A 26,902-nucleotide genomic window follows, 5' to 3' on the forward strand; every position below is an offset into this window, starting at 1 on the left:
TAGTATTTTATATTGAATCTCTGCCTCAGTGTCAGTTTATAATTTTTAAATAAATAGATCAAATTTATACGTGATGTAGAAAATTTGGATTCATTTTACATTGTTATAACAAGGGAAAATTACATAGAATAAAGGTAATTAGTTAATATCGAACATAGAAGACTACTATTCTTTCTTATTTTAACTTAGAGTTGTCAGTTTTCTTTATATGCTTCCAAGTTACATAAAGTATAAAAATATGGTAGGTTTAACAGAATATGAGATGAGGACATTTTTATCCAAGGTAAAAAACACAAAGAGAAGTAAAGCATTATTCCCCATGCTCTTCTTGAGGTCAGGTAAAGAGACCCTGAGTACAAAAACCTTTTCCCTCTTGATGTGGAGGCAATTATTTATACTGTTTGGGCTGGAAAAGTTGACACTTGTTAGAAAAGAAGTAACAAGTAATTATTTCTTCCTTTATACAGCTTCAGAAAGTAAATTCATGTACTGGCTTATTAGAAAAAAAGAACTAAGTTGCTGAATATGACTGACCATATCAATTATGTGAAAGAAAGGAAATGTTATGCTAACATTTAGAATACCAGGCTAAAGGCATTTTGGGGGAGGTTTTCCTGCATATTTTGCCATTGAATCTTGGGTGATAATTGTTGATTGGGTCATGCGTATAGACAAAGTGTTCATCTTATTTGAGAGTATCTTTTCGTATTATCCTGATTTGGATGTAAATATTAAAAAAAAATCTTTAATGGTGAATTTATTCCTTTTAGGAATTCACACGTAAGTTTACCTTGGTTCACATAGCTGAGGAACACCAATTTGTTTGATAGCTTTAAGTGAAGGTCAAATATGAAATATATTATGAAAAGAATATCTAAAATATATTGAAAGTTTACTCTTGCCCAGGGACTTTGAAAGACTTTTGTATGCATAATCTCATTGTAAATCTTAGAATAATCATATGGGAGAAATATTAATGTATCCAATAGTCCAGAACAGAGGGCCAGATAAGTTAGGAAATTGGCCACAATGCACACAGGTTTGTATCAGTGATATAATTTGAATCCATATCTGTGTCCATAACACATATTTATGTTTTGAGAGAGAGAGAAGGCCCAAGTGAGTGAGGGGCAGAGAGAGAGAGGGATAGAGAGGGAATCCCATGAGAAGCAGAGAAAGAAAGAGAGAGAAAAAGAAAAAGAGAGAGATAGAGAGAGACAGGGAGAGAGAGAAAGAGCGTGAGCAGGGGAAGGACACAGAGAGAGGGAGACAGAATCTGAAGCAAGCTCCAGGCTCTGAGCTGTCAGCACAGAGTCTGATGCAGAGGCTTGAACCCACAAACTGTGAGATCATGATCTGAGCTGAAGTTGGACACCTAATGGACTGAAACACCCAGGTGCCCCAATATTAGTTTGCTTTAAATCATTAAACATTGGTAAAACAGCAAGTTATTCATATTAAGATTACAATAAAATTCCCTGTTGTCAAATTAGGAAATATTACTTCTTTTAAGCAGTTAAAATCTTAGCTTGCCAACAAAATATTAAAACAAAACATGAAGTCTAAAAAGATTGGAATGTTGGTGTTGATTTTTCTTCCTAGGCAAAAACCCAGAGATATTTTAAAAATCATTTTTGTATTAAAACTTCTGGCTAAATACTTATAAAACATCTCTTTGGCATTGGCTTTTTTGTTTAAGGAAGAAGAAAGTGGTAGAGAGAACCGTTTCCTTTTCCACAGAAGAAACTTGGCATTGACACTTGTCTCTAAAACATGTGATGTTCCTGTGATTCCTCGGATGTCTTTAAACTGGTGTCCAGCTGTTGGAAACCATTCTTGGTTTTGTGTGGCGTTAGCTCACAGCTGCTGTTGCTGATTCTTCTGCACCTGTTTTCTCTACCAAGTGTGCCCATCTGAGAGAATCAGAGCATGTGATGTGTGGATATCTATCTAGATGCGAATGCTTAAATTGTAAGTAACGAAAGATGATAAAAGCACTTTCAAATAAAGCATACCTTTGTTTTAAATATTCACAGTTTCGAGTTTAAGAGGCATTTAAAATATGCGAGCACAAAGGAACTGTATTAAAAAAATAAGAAAGGAGAGAGGAAAGCAAGTTTTACATGCTAAATTATAATTCCAAGGATGGGATTTTTTTTTTTTTGGAAATGATTTAAAGGAAAGGTTTCTTTTTATTTCTATAAGCAAACAAACACTGACTTGGGAAATAAAGAAAAATATATTACTATGTAATTAGCAGAAGGCTCAGACAGTACTAAAGAATGACATAACAGAATTATCTGTCACGATAATGCAAGGTGTATATGTATTTTGTTTCCTTCATGAGATTGTAGTCTTATTCAGGAAATTACTCTGGTAATTCAGAAAATTATCACTCTGTATCAGTACCATCAAAAGTGCCAGCTTCCTGAATTGGGTGCTGGAACAGAAAAACAAATTTAGTGGAAAAGGTAGAGAAATCCTAATAAAATCTGGAGGGCGTTTAATAGTGATATAGTAACATTGCTTTTCTTAATTAGACAAAGTACCATGGTAATATAAGATGCTAACACTAGGGGAAATTGGGAGAGGAACATATGAGAATTCTATGTAAATATACAAGTATCTCAAAATAAAATGAGTATTTCAAAAAAAATTCATATTGGAATCTATCATATATACAGGTCTTATCCATTCATTTAGCAGATATTTATTCAGTGGCTGTTGGTGCTTGGCACAAATTGGGTAGTGGAAAATGAAAAACAAACAATACAACTCAAAATACAAAAAGCAAGGTTCCCACTCTCATGGAACTTGCAGGCTAGTATGGAAGGCTTACTAATAGAAAGAGTAAAAGCAGATATACAATTATAAATTTTAAATATTTGAATTTTAAAATTTAATGATGCATTTAATTAGGGAGAAGTTTGCTGAGAAAGATATGTTTTTAAATTAATGCTTCTGTGATTTTTTTAGGTATTTTTTTATTGCAATAAAACATATGTAGCATACATTTAACAATATTTAGGCGTACCTAAATAGACCTAAGTTAAATACTTAATGTTATTAAATACTTAATGTCAATTGAGTGACATTATGTATATTCATATTGCTGTGCCACCTTCAACCCTATCAGAAATTTTACCTCATCCCAAATGAAGCTCTGTACCCATTAAACAATAAGTCCCCTTCTTCACCCCCAATGCCCCCACCTTAGTCCCTGGTAACCAATTTTCTACTGTCTGTTTCTATGTATCTCATATACGTGGAATTGTATGATATTTGTCCTTTTGTCTGGTTTATTTTACTTAGCATTACGTCATGTTTTTGAAGTTCATCCACTTTGTAGGTAAGTATCAGAAAATCATTCCATTTTAGGCTGAATAATATTCCATTGTATGTATATATTATATTTTGTTTATTCATCTACTGGACATTTGGGATGCTTCCACCTTTTAGCTATAATAACGTTCTTATGAACACTGAGGTACAAATATATATTTGAATCCCTCCTTTCAATTCTTTGGGGTACATACCCAGAGGCGAAATTTCTAGATTGTAGCAACTCTATGTTTAATATTTTAAGGAACTGCCACACTGTTTGCCACCACTCCTATTTTTTAGGCAAGACCTGAAGTGTGCAAAGGAAAAATTGTTTGGAGAAACAGTTAGATCGTGGATGGCTAGCAGGTAAGGAGTTGGAAGAAGGAGAAATTTTGAAACAAAACAGAAACAGGGTTGCACAGAGCCTCTGAGGCCGGAAAGATATTGGCCACTTTTCAAGACTGAAATGCGAGTAGCATGTGGTTGTTCATGGAGAAAGAAAAGGAGTTGAATTCAAGATGAGGTGTGGACTCAGACAGGGTTCAAATCAGATAGTTATGTATGTCACTGCAGTATGTGCATTTTATTCTATGTAAAAAAAGAAATTTGAAAGGTTTTCTTTAAGTAGGATTATGCTATCTATGCCTTTATTTATTTTTATTCATGTGAAAAATGGATTGGAATAAGTCAAGAATATATAAAGTGAGCCACTTAGGAAGATCGGTGTTCCAGGTAAGATGTTATTACTGTCTTGGGTAAGGAAGGTGGAGTTTGTGATTTAGACACAGAAAATCAGGTGATGAATCCAATGTAGGGAAATAGGTGTCAGAAATTACTTCCAGGTTTCTACTTGTAATAACTATGTATGGTGGTACACTTATCTACAGGGAAGAATTCGGTTTTAAAAATTTCAAATTTGAAGCATCTGTTAGCTATCAAAATTCTTATTGTTATCAACTAAAATATTTCCCTGACTTTAGAGTTATTTATTTATTTATTTATATTTTAGAAAGAGAGAGAGCACGAGTGTAGGAAGAGGAGCAGAAGGAAAGATAATCTTGTTTTAAAAATATCTTTTAATGTTTATTTTATTTTTGAGAGAGACAGAGTGTGAGCAGAGGAGGAGCAGAGAGAGAGGGAAACACAGAATCCGAAGCAGGTTCAGCGCTCTAAGCTGCCCAGCACAGAGCCAGATGTGGGGCTTGAACTCGCAAACTGTGAGATCGTGACCTGAGCTGAAGGCGGATGCTTAACTGACGTAGCCACCCAGGCTTGCTGAGAGAGAAGCTTAAGCAGGCTCCACACTCAGTTTGGAGCCTGATGCAGGGCTCGATCCCACAACCCTCAGATTATAACCTGAGCTGAAATCAAGAGTTGGACACTCAACTGACTGAGCTACTGAGGTGCCACTCCTTGACTTTAGAGTTATTTAAAAATAAATAATTTTGAAAATTATTTCTTTTTCAGTTTCCTCTTGCTAGGCAGAGATAGTAACTCTACAAAATAAACATTTTATCTTTTGTTTGTTTGTTTTTTCCTCATAGTATTCTGGCAATAGTAGACAACTGGATTATTAAAAGCAAGATGGCAAAATACATCTGAAACCTTTCAACACACATTTTATTTCATGGAGACATTAAAATTTATTATTCACAATTATCTGGTTAATTTACCTTATGTAATCTGTCAAACCTGTTCATTCAAACAAAATATGTTATGCCTTTGATACATATTACAAAATGGCTTGACTATAAGGAGCCAAGGTCTCACAATTCCCTTCATCTTAGAGATTTATTCGCAATCATTTTATCCCTTATCTAAGTAGTCTACTCACTGGTTTTATATTTTAGTCATTTCTATTGTTTGGTTGAAGTTCTTGAAGTTTTGTTTTGTTTTGTTTTGTTTTGTTTTCTTGTTCCTTCCTTTCTCTCATGAATAGAAATGTTCTGGCAAAGAAAATGTATGTCACCCAAAGTTAGGACTTTAAAACTGGTGTCATTTGGTTACTTATAACTTTAGTGTGCTTGGGATTTTACTGGCTTTATGCCACCTCACAAGTAACTCATTCCCTTTGATAGTTTACAACATAATTATTTAATCTAATTATTTTACTTCACTCATTTCATCTCTCTAGACTGTATTTGCAAATAAAATGGCTACTTAGGACTTTGAAGATAGTTAAATAAAACAAAAATATGTTATAGGAGAAATATAGAAGTATTTTCCTGTAGAAAATAGATGGTTTTCATTTGGTAATTTATGTGCTGAGCTATCATTAGCAGAATGGAAAATATTAGAAAAGGATTAATTGACAATGTGCCAATATGGTTGGCAAGGACGAATTATCACTTTGACTTTAGGGCTCTGATATTTTTTGTATTTTTATGGTTACATGAATCTATCATGAGTTTTATTATGTCTTCCTCCAACTATTCATGAGCCATGATCAAATGAAGCTTTACATGAAAAAATACAGGAAAAAATAAAAGGATAAGGAAAAAGAAGAGGGGAGGAGGGTAAGAAAGAAAAGTACAATTTTATGATGTGACAGAGGCGTTAGCCAATGCTACAATGGTAATCATATTGTAATGTATACATGTTTCAAATCAACATATTGTATATCTTTAACTTATATAATGTCATATGTAAATTATAACTCAATAAAAATTTATAAATTATTTAATTCATGTGTGAACTTACAAATGTGTAGAGAATGCACGTGTTTCCTCTCCTCTACTTTGTAAATTCAGAGAATAGGCTGTCAGAATTCCATGACTGCTCTTTAAATCCTGGGTTGTGTCCTTTTGATGGCAGACCTTATAAAGGCAACTTTATTTTCTCCTGTAAGGAGACAAGCATAAAAATAGGGAAAAAAAGTTCAAACCATTGAGATGAGAAGTCTGGGTCTTAGACCTTATTCTGCCACTGAATATTTATATGATTTCCCACAAATAATCTGTCCTGTTTGGGAAACAGTATCTTGCTTGTGAATGAATGTATTAAATTAGATCACCACACCAAGCTCTAACATTCTCTTCTCCTCTCCCTGTGCATTTGCCTTTCTCTTTGTAAATATCATATAGTTCACATCGCAAATCTTCTCAAACATTAAAGGCCACTGTTGATTATAAACTGAAGAAAAAGATGATAATTGAATTCATGATAGGAAATAACACTTTCCTTTATTGAGATGTATGAGAAGCACGAGGGCAACACTATCAACGTATCAAAGATAGATCGATGGGGTAGTTCTGTTGCCAGAGGAAAGAGATTTGATTTTCAGTTGCCAACATACAGTGAGACCTGACAGAAGCTTAAAGCAGAATCTTTAGAACCAAAAGCAGTAGCATCAAGTTGGGATGAGTCTGGATAAAACAATGAATGAATGAATGAATGACTACATAAATAAATAAAACATATAAATAACTTGTTCTTGTCCAACAAACAGATTTCATTAGGACTTCAGTGAAAGATGTTTGCTTCCCCTTTGTGCTTTGTGTGCTATTTCTGTCATTTAGCTCATTTCTGACCGTCTTCCATACACCTGTAGCAGCCCTTTCCCAATCTTCTCCAAACAGATATGAACTTGGCTGGGGGAGAGGGAAGTTTACAGCCAAACTCAACCAAGGGCTTAGGACCTGCATACCAAGTATTTTGCTAAGGAATGTATATTCACCTAATTATCATCATAGCCACCATTTTAAATAGTTAACCTCATCATCTCTGTTTTATAGATGTAAAAACCAAGGGTCAGAGACATTGTTTATCCAAGGTCATACAAATAGTAAGTGACTATGCCTAGATGTGAACCTCTGTTTGGAAAATGTATCCCATGTTTTACATTTATTAACGTATTTGATTACTTATTTATGCCCTCTCTCATTCCTTACTATGATAAAAAAATAAAGATACAGGAAAAATAAAGGCCAAAAGAGTACATTGAGTCCATGGGTAAAATTAATCCTACACTTAGACTCGAGCTTCTTGCTTTGCTACATATGTTAGGTTCTCTTTCACATTTTACCATAACAGGGTTCCATTTCCTCATTTAGAAAATAGTAATGCATCTGCCCTGGTTTTTTTTTTAAGTTTTTATTTAAATTCCAGTTAGTTAACATACAGTGTAATATCAGTTTCAGGTGTACAATTTACTGAGTGAACACTTCCATACATCACCCAGTGTTCATCACAGCAAGTGCCCTCCTTAATCCCCATCACCTATTTCACTATATCCCTCCACCCCCTACCACTCTGATAACCCTCCATTTGTTCTCTATAGTTAAGAATCTACTTCTTGGTTTGCCTCTTTCTCTCTCTCTCTCTCTCTCTCTCTCTTTTTTTTTTTTTTTTTTACTTCTTTGCTCATTTGTTTTGTTTGTTAAACTCTATATATGAATGAAATCATATGGTATATGTTTTCCCTGACTGACTTATTTTGTTTAGCATATTATTCTCTACCTCCATCCATATTGTTGCAAATGGCAAGATCTCAGCTTTTTTTTACAGCTAAATAATATTCCATTGTGTATATATACCGCCTCTACTTTATCCATTCATCAATCAGTGAAGACTTGGGCTGTTTCCATAATTTGGCTATTATAGATAACACTGCTATAAAAATCTGGGTGCAGGAATCCCTTTGAATTAGTATTTTTGTATACTCAGAACAAATACTTAGTAGTGCAATTGCTGGATCATAAAGTAGTTCTATTTTATCCAACAAAATTGTAATGTGCACACAAGTTACAAATCTTAAAATAATTGTTAATACCTATAAAAATCTTATGTATTTACATGCTTTAGAGTTTTAAATTGGTATAGCAGTAGAGTATATAATAATTGTGTAATTTTATTAGTTAAGTCAAATGAAACATTAAACTTTATTTTAAAACAAGACTATAATCTTTTTATTCTAATAAAACAAAATGCAGAAGAAAATGTAAGATAGACACCCAGTGTTTTTTTTAATATAGTTCTCCCATAATATATTTGGTTTTATCCAGATTTCATATAATGATATATGGTAATAATTTCTTATAATGTATATTTACTCTTGATTTAATTTTGAAGAATAACCAAGAAATAATGAGAATATGCTGATGTAGATTTGGGGCTTCATGTATAGTGTTCTAAATAGTTTCATATCTAAAAATTGCCTGGACATTTATATACATTTAATACTTAAATACTCAAAATGTTCTTAAAAGTGTTTGCCTATATTATTTTTCAGTGAGAACAATAACAACCTATGAGATTTCTCAGTTATATAAAATAACTGAGGATAGAACTAAGAAGTTCCCCCCTCCCAGAGGATACTTTCTTACATTTTCAAATTATTAACAACAAATAGGTTTTACTCTATAGATTGGAAAAGCAAAAAACAAAAACAAAAACAAAACAGCCAAAGAAACCCCAAACAGTAAAAAGGCAAGAAAAAAAATAAAACTCAGTAATGTTTTAAGGAGTTTGTCTTTACTCAAAATTTTAAAAGCCAGAATAAAGGCAAAACCCTACAAATAAATTAAGTCTTTAAGACTCACCTTAAAATGTTTTGATTTAAGCTGATAGTATCTCTAGTTGTAAACTTTGATTTAGGGCTTCATAAATTAGAGGTCCTTAGGGGAGAAATCTATTGAGATAGAGGAGCAGATTCTTGGAGCCGAATGGGACAATGTGTAGTATACAGAAGCACAGACAGTACTTTTGGATTTCCTAGTAAGTCTATGTTATCTTAGGCTACATAGTTATACATTTCAAACCAAAGACCTTAATAGGTAATGGAAACTGTCTTATAATGAATAACGTTTAAATTTTATAGGGATGATTTTATTGCCTAGTCTTGCATATTTTTTAACCAGGTAGTTATTTAATATTCTTTAAATTTGTGACATTTCATTATTAACCATTTCATTTAAAAAACTGCCTATTTTCCAAAAATGTTGTAGATAATTTTGAAAAGCAAAGTGCATTTATGCAATTACCTTAGTAATTACTAGGTTATTACTAATTTTTACATTAGTTTACTACTGTCTGATATCATGCATTAATATAATTAAGAAAATAGGGGCACCTGGGTGGCTCAGTTGGTTGAGCATCCGACTTTGGCTCAGGTCTTGATCTCACGGTTTGTGAGTTTGAGCCCCATGTCGGGCTCCGTGCTCATAGCTCAGAGTCTGGGTCCTGCTTCAGATTCTGTGTTGCTTTCTCTCTTTGCCTCTCCCCTGCTCGTGCTCTCTCTCTCTCAAAGATAAATAAACAAAAAAAAATTAAAAAAAAAGAAAATACCTTAGTTACTGAAAACATATAGGCTTATGATTATGCTCTAAATATACATTTGATATATTGATATGTCAGTCACTTTGCATTTATAATCTTATTTTTGTAGATAAACGTTTTTCATATTCCCTTACAATTATATATATATATATATATATATATGCACACATATAATAATATATATCACTGATACACTTGTATTGGTTAATAACAATGGTATTGTTAATGATAATGTAATTAATAACAATGGGATTAATAATCGCATACACTAGCAATAATAGTGTTCTTGTTTATTGAGAGTCAACTATGTCAACTATACACTCGTCACATTATGGTGTTTCTTTCCCCTCATAGTAACCCTTGAAAGATATGTATGCATTTATTTATTTATTATTATTTTTTTTTAATTTTTAAAATTGTTTATTTTATTTTAGAGAGAGAGTGTACGAGCAGGGGAGAGGGGCAGAGGAAGAGAGAGAGGGAGAGAATCTAAAGCAAGCTCCAGGTCCAACACAGAGCCCAATGCGGGGCTCAATCCCATGACTCTGGGACCAGAACCTGAGCCCAAATCAAGAGTCAGATGCTGAACCAACTGAGTCACCCATGCGTCCCAGATATGTATGCATTTAGTCATGAGGATGCTGTCACTTAAAGAAGTCAAATAACTTCCCCTTAGTCTTCTAAGTCAAGGAATCTAACTCTATTCTGTTTGATTATGACACACATGATTTTTCTGCTCGAGGGTCTTTTTAATCTATTTTCCATAATACATAGATTCCAGTGCATTTTAACTTTACTACTTCATAAAACACATATTATACATATACATATTAATATAATGGGCCTTAGCTTTAAACTGGTGTGTTGTTTTTTATACTTAAATGTTAAAGAGAATAATAATTTCTAGTCTATTTCTCACTATGAAACCGATTTTATTCCAAACTTCCATACAGCAATAACCCTTTTAAGTAAAAACCTTATTAAACAGATCTGACATAGTGGCTGGCAAAATAATTGTATAAATAATAATTCTCACATACTTACTGATAAAATGAACATTCCCAGTTCAAGATTTCACAATACTTAAGTTATACACATTAGCTATGTATTTAAATTGAAGTATGTTTTCCACTTATTTTTTTTCAATTAAATATAAACTGTATTACATTTAAATTACTATTTCAAAGATACATTGAGCACATACTATGAGCAAACTATTGAAAGAAAGCCAAATGAGTAAAAATACGCTTTCTTATCTAAAAGAAATTTTGATTTAGTAGTAAAGAAATAAGTAAAGAAGATAACCAAAATAACCACAGAATGCATCTTATTACATGTAAATTATGAGGGAGAAACAGCAATACCAATGTGGTGTTAAATCATGGAGTGAACAAGTGAAATGGGGAAAATTAAGGATTTTCCAAGAAGGAGATCATATTCAAGGAGGATTTTACTGTTTGAGTTATAGAGAGTGCATTCTAAATCAAAGGCAAAGGATCAGGGAGAGAAGATTAACTGGATATTCAGGGGATAGCTTGTTTTTCATTTCTGCTGTAGCATATGGTAAGTAGAAAAAACTAGAAGGAGATAAGGTTTTAAGCCATGATGTAGCCTGGAGTGTCAAAAAGTTTGTATATCAGATGGTATAAAAAAAATTTAAGAGTTTTTCCCCCCAAGGTACAATATGAATAGATCTTGCATTTGAAAAATTTATCTTACAGCAATTTCAAGATTAAAGTCAAGTGAAGAAGAACTTCTCACAAAGCGTTATTCTCCTCTGTGATCCCTGGGAATAGACTAGACAGCTTTAGAGATTTTTAATACCTATTTGAATACCTTCTTATGTCAGCCATAATAAATTTGGGTTTTTATGGATTTTCCCTACTCTAAAAAAGGAGATTATGCTTGAGAAATCTTGTTCATGATATTTACCTTGCATTCAACTGCCTGCTGGCACTTCAACGTGCATAAAACTACATTCCTTTTCCAGGATCCTAGATAAGATTCTTCTTTTGGTCACGCACTTGTCTGATAGCAATATCATGTATCCAGTTACCCAGAGAAGAAGTCAAGCCATCATTCTGAACGATTTTTTTAATCCTTAGCCTTAGTCAATATTTATTTCTGCTCTCTAGCTCATTTCTTTGTCTCTCATCACCAGCCTCAACGTATATTATACCTTCTAAGTTGTCTATATCTACTATGACTTCCCACCCATTTTATGCCTTATTCTGTCTGAATAGTCTTTCCAAAAAGGGTGACACTTCTTTTTCAAATCCTTCAAGGAGTTCTCCTTTCCTCCTTTAACATACTACTTAACTCAGCATGGAAGACCATGGGATTTTTCTGGCTTCTATCTTTCTTTCCTTCCTCTTCTCCCATTACTTACTCTAGAAATCTGCCTTCTAACATGATGAACCCCTTTGAGTTTCTGTAAAGATCATCTAATTTCTCAACAGCAGGCATGAATCTCCTTGGAAAACATTTCCGTGTTCTTATCTGTCTTTATCCTTCAAAATACTGTACCTCCATTAATCCCTCTCAAAATCAATTTGACTATATCTCTACAATTGAATCCCAATGACCTTGATCATAATTAATGATTTGCTTTTTATACTATCCACATACCATATCTCTGTTGTTAAATATGTCACAAAATGTTCTAATTTGTGCTTTATAAATCTTTTTCTGCTATTAGACCAAAGCAACATGGAAACAAGGAGATGTTTTTTTAATAGCCTGGCATCTAGCACAGTACATGAGATATAATTGATGCTCAACACAGATACCTGCATAGGCAAAAACTTGGTTCTGTGGGTGGAGTCTTTTGCCTAAAAGAATTAAAGAGAAAACAGAAAATATTATAAAAATAGTATAATAATAATCTGAATATTTAATTCATTTTGCTTTCAGTCCAGACTAAGTTCTGCTAGAGCCCTGACCTTAACAGAAAACTGTGGAATGTTTAATGACAAAAATCATTTTTTCCTATGTGGAAAGTGATGGAAATTTGAGTGTTTTAGTATATGTTGTTTTCCTAAAACTTCAGAGTTAGGACTTCAGTGTAGATGAAGTGGACAAAGAGAGAGGAAAGTAGGGGGAGTTTTTTGGTGAGTGTAACTACATTATTCTAAGCATGTCTCCAGTAGAATTTGAGGGTTTTATAGACTTACTATTGGCTGGTCTAAGTTAATAAATTATGTATTTATACTCATGGTAGTATCACTCATTCCACACACAGACCCACACTCATACAGGTATTTGACAGTAAGAACACCTAATTATGCAATAATAAAAAGCCTTACTTTACAATGAAAGTCAAATCATCATAGATATGGTTAAACATTAAGACAGCACAATTAGAAACTATTTTTCAGTTCTTTGTTCACTTTTATTTTATTCCTGTATTAGAAATAAAGTAAAAATTATAATCAAATAATTTATATCAAAATATATAAAATATACCACTTGTAAAGGTATGTTTTATATTAAAAATAAGTTGATTCTTATCTTGAAAGTACTCTTCTTTGTTGAAGGTCAAACAAAAGAGCTCTGAAATTTCTTTTTTTAGTCTCATTTATGACATCCATTCTGAATTAGTTCAACAAATTAAATTATCAGAGATACATCAAGAGTAATAATGCATTATCCATAAAGAGTGAAGAATTGAACATAGGTAAAATTCATTTGATAAAGAAGAGAGATAAGTTGGCTTGGATAAATGTTACTAACCATTAAATTATGTTAAATCAAAAAGTAGACAAAAAGTAAATATTTTCAGAAATCAAAACAAATCAAAGTTACTTTATTATTTTCATGATTCTTAGTCTTCAAATTAGAAACGTCTGTGCTATTATCAATAATGACATGATAATATTTTAAAAGACTAGGACTAACATATTAGGAAAAAAATTATTTTAAAAATGTTACCCATTCATTTCTTCAATCACATTAATAAAATAAAGATGAGAACCATATAATCCTGTCAATATATGCAGAGAAGCATTTGATAAAATTTAGCATCCTCTCTTCATAAAAACGTTCAAGAAAGTTGGAATAGAAGCAATATACTTAAACATCATAAAAATCATTTATGAAAAGCCTACAGCTAGTATCATCCACAATGGGGAAAAAATGAGAACTTTCCCCATCAGTTCAGGAACACAACAGGGATTTCCACTCTCACCACTGTTGTTTAATGTGGTGTTGGAAGTCCTAGCCTCAGCAATCAGGCAACAAAATTAAATAAAAGGCATCATAATTGGCAAAGAGGAAGTCAAACTTGCACTTTTTGCAGATGACATGATACTCTACATGGAAAACCTGAAAGACTCCACCAAAAGACTCCTAGAACTGATACATGAATTCAGCAAAGTCGCAGGGTACAAAATCAATCAGTAATTGGTTGCATTTTTATACACCAAAAATGAAACAACAGAAAGACAAATAAAGAAACTGATCCCAATCACAATTGCACCAAGAATTATAAAATACCTAGGAATAAACCTAAGCAAAGATGTAAAAAATCTGGATGTATAAAACTATAGAAAGCTTATGAAGGAAATTGAAGAAGATACAAAGAAATGGAAAAACATTCCATGCTCATGGGTTGGAAGAATAACTATTGTTAAAATGTCAATACTACCCAAAGCAATCTACACATTCAATGAAATCACAATCAAAATTTCACCAGCATTCTTCTTGAAGTTAGAACAAACAGTCCTCAAATTTGCATGGAACCACAAAACACCCCGAATAGCCAAAGTAATATTGAAGAAGAAAACCAAAGTGGGAGGCACCACAATTCCAAACTTTAGCCTCTACTACAAAGCTGTAATCCTCAAGACAGTATGATATTGGCACAAAAACAGACACATAGAGCGATGAAATAGAATAGAGAACCCAGAGTTGGACCCACAAAAGTATGGACAACTAATCTTTGACAAAGCAGGAAAGAACATCGAATGGAAAAAAGACAGTCTCTTTAGAAAATGGTGCTGGGAGAACTGGACCACAACAAGCAGAAGAATGAAATTAGACCACTTTCTTACACTATACACAAAAATAAACTCAAAATGGAAGAAATACCTACATGTGAGAGAGGAAAACATCAAAACCCTGGAAGAGAAAGCAGGAGAAAACCTCTCTGACATCAGCCACAGCAATTTCTTACTTGACACATCTCCAAAGGCAAGGGAATTAAAAGCAAAAATGAACTATAGGGACCTCATGAAGATAAAACGCTTCTGCACTGCAAAGGAAACAATCAACAAAACTAAAAGGCAACTGACAGAATGAGAAAAGATATTTGCAAATGACATATCAGATAAGGGCTAGTATCCAAAATCTATAAAGAACTTATGAAACTCAACACCCAAAAAAGAAATAATCCAATGAACACATGGACAGAAGACATGAATAGACACTTTTCCAATGAAGACATCCATATGGCCAACAGACACATGAAAAGATGCTCAACATCACTCATCATCAGGGAAATACAAACCAAAACCACACTGAGATACCACCTCACACTGGACAGAGTGGCTAAAATGAACAAATCGGGAGACTATAGATGCGGGAGAGGATGTGGAGAAACAGGAACCCTCTTGAACTGTTGGTGGGAATGCAAACTGGTGCAGCCACTCTGGAAAACAGTGTGGAGTTTCCTCAAAAAATTAAAAATAGAACTACCCTATGACCCAGCACAGCACTAGTAGGAATTTATCCAAAGGATACAGGAGTGCTGATGCATAGGGGCATATGCACCCTAATGTTTGTAGCAGCACTTTCAACAATAGCCAAATTGTGGAAAAAGCCTAAATGTCCATCAACTGATGAATGGATAAAGAATATGTGGTTTATATATACAATGGAATACTACTTGGCAATAAGAATGAAATCATGCCATTCGCAGCAATGTAGATGGAACTGGAAGGTATTCAGCTGAGTGAAATAAGTCAGGCAGAGAAGGACAGTCATCATATGTTTTCACTCATGTGGATCTTGAGACACTTATCAGAAGTCCATGGGGGAAGGGAAGGGGAAAAAATAATTACAAACAGAGAGGGAGGGAGGCAAACCACAAGAGACTGTTTAAATACAGAGAACAAGCTGAGAGTGGATGGGAGGGTGGGGGAGAGGGGAAAATGGGTGATGGGAATTGAGGAGGGCAGTTGTTGGGATAAGCACTGGGTGTTGTATGGAAGCCAATTTGAAAATAAATTAAATTGAAAAATAAAAATAAAAATTCAATATTGAAAATAAAAAAATGCTATCCATTTATTTCTTCACATATATTTTCTTTCACAAATAAGATATACATGCCATGGATTTATCTGAAAGAAATTGACAAGTGAATTTATTTCTCAATTATGTGAGATGAATTACTATGTTTGATATACTACATTTAATGATTTAAAATAAGTGAATGTTTCTACAAAAGTGGTTTCCACCGCTTAAAATTCTAATATTTCAAAAAAAGTGTTTCTAGGCTCAAGTGATATTTCTTGAGCTTGTTGATTTTGTACTAAAAGGTTTGTGAAGTCATTATTAGAGATGTCTCAGTAACAAGTGACAGCATCATTTTCATGAGAACACTGAATATTAAAATCATAGATAGGCATCTTTGAATTTAAGCACATAAATATAGAATAAGAAGAACTCAGAGGAAAATGGAAGTGTCTTTTCAACGAATAATTGTATACATAGACTTGATCCCATTAATTCTGAGGTATATTTTAACAGGAAAGAAATGAAGAGAAAAGTTTTGTTAAGACTGCTGTGGCAAGTAAAGAATGTAAAAGAAAAGTATTAACTCAAACCACTGATATGAGATGATTCCAGAAATTATGGAAACAAACTTATAAGAATGTTTTGAAAAGAAATTAGGAAACATATCTTGAAATGAAATGATATGTTAAGAGATTCCGAAAATATCAAAGACTAGTAAGGACTTCAAATAAAACAGAAAATACATAAATGAGAATGGAATAGTTATATAGATTTATATACATATAAATAAATGTATAAATGTACATATATACATTTTAGCTCTGATCTCAGGGTTGCATAACTTCTTGGGATTCAATTTTCTTACTTACAAAAATAGAAGTGCTACTTGTATAATTTATTCTGAATACAAGGTATGTTTCTATCTAGTCTAGAAAGATTGCAACTATAAACACAGTATTAACTTTATCTATCCCTGAAGAAGTTCAAACCTCTTTGCCATTTGCCTGAGAAGAAATAAAATGTACCATGTAAAATATGTACTATGATATTATCCATGAACCGACGTCATCTTATGACAATGAACACAAAAATAATAAATGCATTCCATGTATTAAAATATCAAAGACAGCACAATATAACAAAATTGGTTATATTATTAAGAGTCCCAGATGATAATAATTAGACTGGCAACTTAGAATTGAGGGCACTTTAATGAAGTGATAAATACAATGTATAGGTAGCATTTACAAAAACCACCAAGGGATGTTACAATACTATCAGGCTAGCAAGGGGAGTGGGGAGAGCTGTAACTACCTCTAGGCCAAAAGGAGCAAGATGAGGGAGAGGTTACTGGAAGCCAGAGATGTGAGCTGTATGCAGAGGGATTCAGTGTATGCAGTGAAGACACACTATTGGTCATGCATATGGCCAACCAATGTGACCTCGTAGTGATGGAACACGCTGTTAGATTGACCCCACTCTTCTCCTACTCTTCAGTCCTTCTGATGACTCACATTAGCCAAATCCCCTTGAAAGTCTCCAGGGATGCAACCCATACAGGACAGCCTTCTTAGATCCCAACCAGGTATAGAAGGGTAGAAGGTACATCTGGAGGATTAATCATTTCATGAAGATATTAAAAATTGATCAAATATTTTTCTTCTTAACAAGTAGTTTTAAAATAACAATATATACCAAGGGGAAAGAAGAGCGATTTGAACCAATACGTCTGAATTTGAATTCTAATTCCATTGTTTCCTAGCTGATTGACATTTGACAAGTCAATTTCCTTCTTTACATAACAGCACCCTCTATATATTGGGGACTGTAATACCTGGTAATATGTGAGGGGGTTTCAGTGGATTATAAATAAAAAGAATGTATACAAAATTGAGTACAAAACAAACATTAAAAAAATGTTTTCTTTGGGGAGCCTGGGTGGGTCAGTCAGTTTAGTGTCTGACTCTTGGTTTCAGCTCAGGTCTCATGGTTCATGAGTTTGAGCCTCCTGTCTAGCTCCTCGCTGACAGTGCAGAGCCTGCTTGGGATTCTTTCTCTCCCTCTTTTTCTGCTCATCCCTGCTCTTGTTCTCTCTCCTCTGTCTCTCTCTCTCTGTCTCTCTGTCTCTCTCTCTCTCTCTCCTCTCTTTCTTTCAAAATAAGTAAAGAAAGTTTAACAGAAAACAATGTTTTATCTTTCTCTCTATAAATCAAATCAGTCAGAATTCTTAAGTCCATGGCCTCTCTCTCTCTCTCTCTCTCTCTCTCTCTCTCTCTCTCTCTCTTTAATTTGGGTAAGAGCTAAGTTTTAAGAACATCACATCCTATTCAGTTTCACATTCTTTCAAGGCAAGAAAGAATTTGACTCATTTGAAAATTCTGCCATATTCAATATAGTTAAGAAAATTAGAACTAATTTAATGTTCAAGGACTTCTAGAAATCAAATGCTATAATTGCATTCTAGAATGTATGCTGTTTCATGTCTTATGCCACATAGTTCTACACAGAAGAGGAATAAAACAATCTGATACAGTCTAACCATGGCAGTTCTCAGTCATCTTGGAATATGTGCTTTTGAAATTTTCACCTATCCTTGACTGGGACTTTTTAAAAATTAAATTGTATCTAATAAGAAACAGAAATTTTATTTTGAATCAGTGTCTTAGGAAACATAAGTAAAATCACAACAGACAGATTTTATTGTAAACCTTAAATTGTTAATTATTAAATTTCTATCCTGCGTTTGAGAATATACTCATTACGTTTAAAGAAGAAAATGAGCCAACATTGTACAACTAAATACCACCAGGCTAACTTACATGACAAATATCAAAATATTTTAGTGAGAAATAGCATTTCAGTAGAGTTTCCAAATCTTTCTTAACCAAATTAAAATAGAATCATGAAAACATAAGCAATTATTAACTGTATTTCTTCGATAATCCTTGCCAGACTTTCTCAGCCACTCCTTTAGCTGATGTCAAACAACAGGTTGGGCTACAGGAAAAAAAAAATGTTTCATTTCTTACTTCAAAACATAGGATTATAGATGTGAGTGAGAAATAGATAAGTGCATAGACACTTTGCTAAAATCTGTTTGTTCTTTATTTTCATAGTAACTCACATTATTATTTTAAATGTATCACAAAACTTACATATAAAATGTAACAAATGTCATGTCTTAAATATGTCCTAGAGCATATTTCCAAGAGAAAATAAGCAAAGGAAACTGCAAGTTACATTTATATCATGGATTTTTTTTCTCTCTGAATGGTCATATACACACTATGCCAAAGATAAAAAAAACTAAATGAGAAACTTAATTAAGAAAGATGCAATAAAATATAAAGCATCGATTAATAGTAAAATTTCAGCTTGGTTAATAGTAAGTATTAAAATTTATACACCATGATTGTGTAAAAAGAAATATTACTTAAGTCTTGCATGAATTATTCAATATATTGATTTTGCTACGTATAATCAAGAATAAATATGTCTGGCGATTTAGTTTTAAAAATAGTTTTAATATAGTATAGGCAGACATTAAAATTTCCATTTAACCACAACACATTTTCTAATAACATTTTATGTAAAACATTTTTCTTGCTTATATTATATGCAATTGTAAAGAAAAATATCATTGTTTTTAACTAAATTGTTTTAATTGGAGAAAGAAACTCTATTTAATCCCCTATTAAATTTTAATTAATATATATATTTTTTAAAACACAAGGATTCATTTCCTACCAATGCATTATAAGGAATGCTATTTTAAAAATTTGAGGGACATAAATATCCTGGTTTTAAGTGGACATTTGGTATCAAGTGTCAATGTGTTCATTGTTGTCCAGTTGCTAAAATTAGGGGCCTCTGGGTGGCCTAGTCAGTTGAGCATCTGACTCTTAATTTCAGCTCAGGTCATGATCTTGTGGTTTGTGGGTTTGAACCCCACTTCAGGCTCTGTGCTGATGGTGTGGAGCCTGCATGGATTCTGTCCTTCTCCCTCTCTCTCTCTCAGAACAAATAAATAAACATGAAAAAAATTTAAAAGAAAAAGAAGTAACAATTAGTCTTTTAACAGACTTTGTCTTATTTCTTAAGGTGTAGAGATTGGTGAGTAAATATTGTGTGTGCAAAAGACTATATATTACTTTAATACATACTTTAGTACTTTACTAAATAAACTAAATACTTACCAAAGGGAAGTAATAGTTGCCACTTATTTATTTTAAAGATGGATATTAGTTTGTTTGTTTTTTTTTTTCCTTCCTCTCCCCCATGGTCTTCTGTTGAGTTTCTCAGGATCCACAGAAGAGTGAAAACATGAAAACATGGTATCTGTCTTTCTCTGTATGACTCATTTCACTTAGCATAACACTCTCCAGTTCCATCCACGTTGCTACAAAAGGCCATTATTTCATTCTTTCTCATTGCCAAGTAGTATTCCATTGTGTATATAAACCACATCTTCTTTACCCATTCATCAGTTGATGGACATTTAGGCTCTTTCCATAATTTGGCTATTGTTGAAAGTACTGCTAAAAAAAAAAAAAAAAGGGGGAGGGAGGCATACCATAAGAGACTCTTAAAAGCTGAGAATAAACTGAGGGTTGATGGGGGGTTGGAGGGAGGGGAAAGTGGGTGATGGGCATTGAGGCGGGCACCTGTTGGGATGAGCACTGGGTGTTGTATGGAAACCAATTTGAAAATAAATTTAATATTAAAAAAATAATAAAATAAAAAATATGGATATTACTTGCAGAGAATAGAGTATCAGATGATGTAGATCTGACAATATAGATTTGACTATTTTTTGAAAAAATTGACACATTACAATTTGTAAACATCAGATGTACAGCATGCTACCTTGATCTATTTACATATTATACTATAATTGCCATTGAAGCAAAGTTTACCACATTACATCATTATAGTATAGTATTACTAACTATATTCATTCTACTGTGCATTAGATCTCTATTGCTTATTTGTTACTCATTACAAGTGCATATCTTAAATGCCATCAATCTTATCTTCCCACCTCCAATCCCCTGGTAACCACAATTTTACTTTTTTATTTTAATTAATTAATTAATTAATTAATGTACAGGTCTGGCTTTCTTTAGATTCCACATATAAGTGATATCACATAGTACTCGTCTTTCTTTGTCTGATATTTCAATTAATGTACACAAGGTTCACCCATGTTGTTGCAAATGGCAGTATCTTTCCTTCTCATACCTGAATAATATTCTGTTGTATATTATACCACATCTCTTTTCTACCTATTCATCCATTGATGGGCATTTGAGTTCTTTCCATGTGAATAATACTGGCTATTGTGAACAATACTGTGATAACAGGGGTGTATATATCATTCATCAAAAGTCTGTTCATTTTCTTTAGCATATACACAAAATTGGAATGGCTAGAACATATGGTAGATCTATTTTTATTTTTTTAATGAACTTTCATTTGGGTTTCCATAGTGTTTGGACTAATCTACATTCCCACCAACAATGTAAAGTTTTCCTTTTTCACCATATCCTTGCCAGTATCTGTTGTCTCTTGTTTTCTTGATGATAGCCATTCTAATAGGTATTAGGTGATATTTCACTGTGGTTTTAATTTGTATTTTCCTGATGATGGTTGAGCATTTCTTTATAGGCCTGTTTGCCATTTTGATGTCTTCTATGGAAAAAATGTTTATTTAGTTCTTCTGACCATTTTTTAAATTGAAGTATAATTAAAGTGTTATATATAGTGTTATATAGTTTCAGGTGTAGAACATAACAAACAATTCTACACATTTCTCAGTGCTCACCACAATAAGTTTAGTCATCATTAATCACCATACAAACTTATTACAATATTATTGACTATATTCCCTATTCTGTTCTTTCCATTTCCATGACTTATTTATTTTATAACTGGAAGTTTGTACCTCTGAATTCTCCTATAGATTTCACCTATATGCTTACCCACATCCTGTCTGGCAACCACCTGTTCGTTCACTGTTTTTAAAAGTCTGTTGTTGTTGTTTTTGTTTGTTTGTTTCTTTATTCATTATCCTGTTTTTTTAGATTCCACATATAAGTGAAATCATACAATATTTGTCTTTCTTTGGCTTATTTCACTTAGCATAATACTCTCTAGGTCCATCCATGTTGTTTCAAACGGCAAAATGTCATTTTTTATGGTTGAGTAATATTCATATATATATGTAAAATACGTATATATAAATGAATATATCTATAAAAATATCTATAATATATAAAGTTTATCTATAAAAGAATATCTATAGTATATAAAGTTTATGTATAAAAGAATATCTATATATCTATAAAAGATTATCTGTATCTATATCTATATCTATATCTATATCTATATCTATCTATCTATACCTATATGTCACATATGCATGCACAAAATATCTTTATCCATTCCTCCCTCAATGGAAACTTAGGTTGCTTCCTTATCTTGGCTATTATAAATATATAATGCTGCAATAAACATAGAGGTGCATCTTTTCAATTTTTTTTTTTTCATTTTCTTTGGGTAAATACCCACCAGTGGAATTACTGGATCATATGGTATTTTTATTTTTAATTTTTTGAGGAACCTTCATACTGTTTTCCACAATAGCTGCACCCATTTACATTTGCACCAACCATACACAAGGTTCCTTTTTATCCACATCCTCAACACTTGTTATTTCTTATCTTTTTGATTCTTGCCATTCTGACAGAGGTTTAAGATGATGTGTCACTGTGATATTGATTTGCATTTTCCTGATAGTGATGTTGAGTATTTTTTCATGTGTCCATTGACCATCTGTATGTCTTCTTTGAAAAAAAATGTCCTCTGTCCATTTCTTAATTGGATTATTTGTTTTTTATGGTGTTGAGTTGTATAAGTTCTTTATATTTTTTGATTATTAATTTCTTATTGGATATATCATTTGCAAATATCTTCTCCCATTCGGCAGATTCTTTTTTGTTTTATTGATGGTCTCCTTCACAGTGTCTTCTGTCCATTTTAAAATCATATCTGTTGTTATTGTTATTGGTGTTGTTGCTAAGTTGGAGTAGCTTTTTGTATATTTTGAATATTAGCCTTTATCCAAAATAAGGTGTGCAAAAATTTTCTTTAATAGGCTGCCATTTCATTTTGTTGAATGTTTCTTTTGCTGTGAAGAAGTTTTTGAGTTTTTTTATTTTATTTTATTTTTTTTAACGCTTATTTATTTTTGAGACAGAAAGAGACAGAGCATGAACGGGGGAGGGTCACAGAGAGAGGGAGACACAGAATCTGAAACAGGCTCCAGGCTCTGAGCCATCAGCACAGAGCCCGACGCGGGGCTCGAACTCACGGACTGCGAGATCGTGACCTGAGCCAAAGTCGGCTGCTTAACCGACTGAGCCACCCAGGCGCCCCAAGAAGTTTTTGAGTTTGATGTAGTCCTACATCTTGATTTTTGCTTTTGTTGTTTTTGCTTTTGGCACTTTGTCCACAAAGTCATCACCAAGACCAGTATCTGTGAGTTTCTTCCCTATATTTTCTTCCAGGAATTTTATGGCATCTGGTCTTATGTGTAAGTCTTTGATGTATTTTTAGTTAATTTTTGTGAATCTTGTGAGATAGGAGCAAGTTTCATTGTTCAGTATGTGTTTTTCCAGCTTATTCAGCACTATTTGTTGAAGAGACTATTCGTTCTCCAATGGGCATTCTTGGCCCCCTTGTGAAATACTGGTTCACTGCGAATGCTGGGATCTAATTCAATCCATGCATCTATTTTTGTACCAGCACCATGTTGTTTTTATTACTGTGGCTTTGTAGTATAGTTTGAAATCAAGAACCGTGATACCTTTGGCTTTGTTCTTTTTTCTCAGGATTGCTTTGGCTATTTGTGGTCTTTGTGGTTCTACATGAATTTTAAGATTGTTTCTTCTACTTCTGTGAGGAATGCCTTTGGTATTTTGATAGGTATAATGCTGAAGCTAGAGATGGCTTTGGGTAGTATAACCTTTTTAAACAGTATTTATTCTTTGACCCATGAACATGGAATGTCTTTCCATTAGTTTGTGTCTTCCTCAACCTCTTTCAGCAAAATCTTGTAAAGTTTTCACTTTATAGACCTTTCACTTCCTTGGTTAAATTTATTCCTAAGTATTTTACTATTTTTGATACTATTGTTAATGGGTCAGTTTTATTTCTTTCTCTGATGTTTCATCGTTAATATAAAGAAATTACACTAATTTATTTAAAAAGTTAATATTTATTTATTATTGAGAGACAGAGAGATACAGAGCGTGAGCATGGGAGAGGCAGAGAGAGGAGGAGACACAGAATCTGAGGCCGGCTCCAGGCTCTGAGCTGTTATCACAGAGCCCAACACGGGGCTCGAACTCATGAACTTTGAGATCATGACCTGAGCCAAAGTCAGACACTTAACCGACAGCCCCCCAGGTCCCCCACTAATTTCTGTAAGTTGATTTTGTAACCTTCAGCTTTTCTGAAATCACTGATTAATTCAAACAGTTTTTTAACTGGCTCTTTGTAATTTTCTATATATAAGATCATATTGCCAGCAAACAGTGGCAGTTTTACTTCTTTCTTCCCAATTTGGACGCTTTGCCTAATTATTCTAGCTAGCACGTCTGGAACTATATTGAATAGGAGTAGTGAGAGTGGACAATCTCGTCTTGTACCTGATATAAAAGGAAATCCTTTAAAATTTTCTCCATTGACTATAATATTAGCAGTGCATTTGTAGTACATGACCTTTATTATGTTGAGGTATATTCCTTCTATACCCAAACTATTAAGGGTTTTTAATCATGAAAAGGTGTTGTATTTTGTCAAATGCTTTTTCTGCATCTTTTGAGATGATCATGTGATTTTTATCTTTCATTTTATTGATGTGATGAATTACACTTATTGATTTGCATTAGTTGTACCCTGTTTGCATTCCAGGGATAAATGTCACTTGGTCATAGTATATAATCATTTTAATGTATTCTTGAATTAGGTTTCCTAACATATTTTGTGAACTTTTGCATCTATATTCAAAATGGTCTATAGCTTTCTTTTCATGTGAAATCCTTGTCTGGCTTTTGGTATCAACGCAATGTTGGCTTCACAGAATGAATTTGGAAGTGTTGGTTCTTCCTTGGTATTTTGGAAGAGTTTGGGATGGACTGGTACTAATTCCTCTTTCAGTGTTCAGTAGAATTCACTGTTAAAGCCCTCTGGCCCTGGGCTTTTCTGTTTGGGGAGTTATTTTGATTAGTGACTCAATCTCTTGACTCATTATTGGTCTGTTCAGATTTTCTAATTCTTCCTGATTCAGTCACAGTAGTTTGTGTGTTTCTAGAAATGTATCCATTTTTTCTAGGCTATTTAATTTGTTGGCATATATTGTTCATAGTAATCTCTTATAATTATCTGTATGTCTGTAGTATCATTTATAATGTCTCTTTTTTCGTTTCTAATTTTATGTATTTGAGGCTTCTTTTTTTAGTCTACCTAAAGGTTTGTCAATTTTGTTTCTCTTTTTGAAGAACTAGCTTTTGGTTTATTGTGACTACAGTTTTAATTAAGATATATATATATATATATATATATATATATATATGAAATTGCATTGTTTAAAAGACTAAACATCTCAATTAATAACCATTTAGTTGACACTTAGCACAATGACATGGTGATCTTATTTTATCATTCATGAGTAAAAAGATGAATAAGGCAAAATAGAGTCAGTCTGACAGCAGGTAGAATTAGATACTGTAGAGGCAGGGGTGTTAGTAAACAATATTGAAGGTATAGCCAAAGCACACCCAGAACATTGACATGGAAATGACTTTAAGAGATATATCAGAGGTAGAAACAGGGAAACGATATGATTAAGTGGATAGAAATTAGTGATAAATTTCCTGAAGTCTGGGATGGTTAATATGACATTGGATATAATTTTATCCAAAATAAGAATAAAAGAGTAATGGCAGGTTTTTAGGGGTGATAAAAAAGGGGTGATACACAGTAATAATTTTATAGTCGTTGTGGTTATGTTGCTTGTGGGACATGTATGAGTTAATTTTTAGAAAGATCTAGATACACAGGGAAATATATTGCTACATGGAGTAATATCACTACTTAAAAGGTATCATGGAAGTTAGTAGAATTTTTTTTTTATGTCAACAAATATTCATTCTCTATATGACTATGTTTTAGACTAAGCCTAACTGTATACGATTAAATTAATACCTGCTTTCCACCAGTCCATCTATAGTCAAATACCAGGGTAAAGTACAAGCTTGTTAAGACAAATAATTATTTGTGATAATTTGTAATAATATGCTATAATGATAGCAATGATGATGACTGCTGACGTTTACATACCACTTCTTATGCACCAGAAACTGTTCGAAGGCATACATTTTTCCAAGTTCTTTACATAAAGTAGTTCATACAGTCCTCAGAATATGCTTATGAATTTCCATTTTATTCATCAGACATTTAGACGAGAAGATGTTTTAAGTGACTTCCAGTTGTAGCAATCAAGGGCAAGCCACCCAAGATGCACCACTTTGGCATGAAGATTATTTTGAGTTAAAAGCAATCAAAACCCAGCAGATTCAGGAAAAGCTCTTTACTTCCTCTTTGATCGTCTAAAAAGAATTTATATCGAGGACCTGCTCTAAGAAGAAAGCTATCACCATAGATATCTATATGTTGTAATAAGAACTTGGTATGGTAGACAGGGAGGAACCTAGCAAAGCCTGTTTGAGCAAAGTCCTCTCTATGTCTCATTGTTTCTGAAAGGCTCAGCAAATTGTTTGCCAAATGTGTTCTCTTTGTCATTTTTCTGAGAATTGAATTTTTCCTTTTGAAGTCCTAGATCTCTATCTCCTTCTCCTTAGTTCAAATGACATAGACACCTCATTTTGCCTATCTTTGAAATGGTTGTGTGGATTCCCTTAAATACAAAATTACATTTGACTTCCCTTGTTAATATTTCTCATGTCAATTTGATTCTTAGTGCCATTGCTGCAGCTAGAAGGAC

This window comes from Panthera uncia, chromosome B1 (assembly GCF_023721935.1).
Source record: "Panthera uncia isolate 11264 chromosome B1, Puncia_PCG_1.0, whole genome shotgun sequence".
Classification (NCBI taxonomy): Eukaryota; Metazoa; Chordata; class Mammalia; order Carnivora; family Felidae; genus Panthera; species Panthera uncia.